This window comes from Penaeus monodon, chromosome 21 (genome assembly GCF_015228065.2).
Source record: "Penaeus monodon isolate SGIC_2016 chromosome 21, NSTDA_Pmon_1, whole genome shotgun sequence".
Classification (NCBI taxonomy): Eukaryota; Metazoa; Arthropoda; class Malacostraca; order Decapoda; family Penaeidae; genus Penaeus; species Penaeus monodon.
In genome coordinates, this window is record NC_051406.1 from 34,828,693 (window position 1) to 34,829,194 (window position 502).

A 502-nucleotide genomic window follows, 5' to 3' on the forward strand; every position below is an offset into this window, starting at 1 on the left:
TGGAAACCAGTTATTGAAAAAAAAATAAGCAAACACTACGAATATTCAATATCCACGTTTCTTCGCGGAAAAGGAAGAAGATGAACAAGAACAACAGAGGAATCAGTCTCCCCCACGAGGAATCAAAACGGAGCATAATGCGATTTGATGCGGTGTCGCTGACCGTAAGTGCTTGGAAGAAAGAGATGGGGCCGGGGGGGGGGGCAGCAGGGGCGTTAGAGGGGGCCGGGGGGGGAAGGTAGACGGTGGGGGCGTTAGAGGGGGCCGGGGGGATAGACGGTGGGGGTGGGGGCGTTTTGAGGGATGGGTATGGGGGGGGGGTGGGGGTGAATGGGAAGGAAAAACGGGTTAGAAAGGCATTAGGGGGGAGGGGGGGGAGGAAGAGTGTTCCTTCAAATGTATAGCTCGGAAATAAGAAAAGTGGAGAGCTAGCCATACATATTTTTCCTAATATACGGCTCACAGACACTCCAAATAATATATACTCTTAGCTGCTCTAATA